This window comes from Rhea americana, unplaced genomic scaffold, assembly GCF_003343005.1.
Source record: "Rhea americana isolate MKP2758 unplaced genomic scaffold, rheAme1 scaffold_80, whole genome shotgun sequence".
NCBI lineage: Eukaryota > Metazoa > Chordata > Aves > Rheiformes > Rheidae > Rhea > Rhea americana.
The window spans coordinates 993,083-993,928 of record NW_028186979.1 but is presented as its reverse complement, the minus strand read 5'-3'; the positions used below and the strand labels follow the sequence as shown (position 1 = coordinate 993,928).

Here is an 846-nt window from a genome sequence, read left to right as displayed (position 1 = left end):
CCGGTGACCATCGGGCCTCGGGCAGGCGGTAATCGGGGGCATCCCCGCCCCAGCGCTGCCGCGAGGAGCGCCCCGCCGCGCCCGGCGCCGTATCGCCGCCGCCGCGGGGGAGAAGGCGCCGCCGCCGCCAAGGCCCGAGCAGGGCCCGGGCACCCACCTCTCTCAGCGCCGGCCTAGGAAAAGGGAGAGCTCTCGCGAGAGCGGCTCAGATCCCGGCCCGCGAAGGCGCTCGCCCCGCCCACCGCGAGGCTGAAGCCAAACCAGGAAGTAGGGCAGCACRGATACCTACAGGCGCCACAGGCCGTCAAGGGCTTCCGCCAGAGCGAAGCCTGCGTGGACGCTCACTCCATTGGCCCGGCGCCTGCAGATGAGGTCATCGCCAGCTGCTGAGCRAGGCACCCGGGCGGAGGGAGCTAGGCCAGGTCCGAGGAGGCAAAACCGCGGCGGTGTGGCGCATGCGCAGTCCCGCGGCAGCGAGCCGGCGCGCTGCGCTCATCCCCTTGCCCGGGAAAGCGGGTTTTATTCCTTTCTCTCCGATTTTTATATTGTTTTAAAATTATATATTACTCATAATTATTATGTCACTGAAATACATGGTTACTAAATTATGTGACTGGAGTATGGTCTCTGGCGTTAATGCTAGGACGGCTCTCTGGCCCTGAGGGCCTGTGGCGCAGAATAGGGCCCGCCCGCACAGATCGGCTCTGACCCGCTTCCCCCGATCAGCACAGCCGTGCCCAGACCGCCTGCCCACGGTCCCCAGCATGGGCTTGCCCCTAAACTAAACGGGGAGCAGGCCTCAACCCAGAGAGACAGCCAAAACCCTGCCAGGTGGCGGCTCACCAC

At 65.4% G+C, this 846-nt stretch overlaps 1 protein-coding gene across 1 annotated transcript in view; it reads right to left on the bottom strand.

Annotated features, from left to right (window-relative positions):
* RPS7 (ribosomal protein S7) overlaps positions 1 to 248 on the bottom strand; it is a 6,917-nt gene extending 6,669 nt beyond the window's left edge. Inside the window, exon 1 of the mRNA XM_085322910.1 lies at positions 158 to 248. The gene's annotated coding sequence lies outside the window, so the exon portion shown is untranslated. The remainder of the gene's footprint in view (positions 1 to 157) is intronic.
* Positions 249 to 846: the final 598 nt, after the last annotated feature.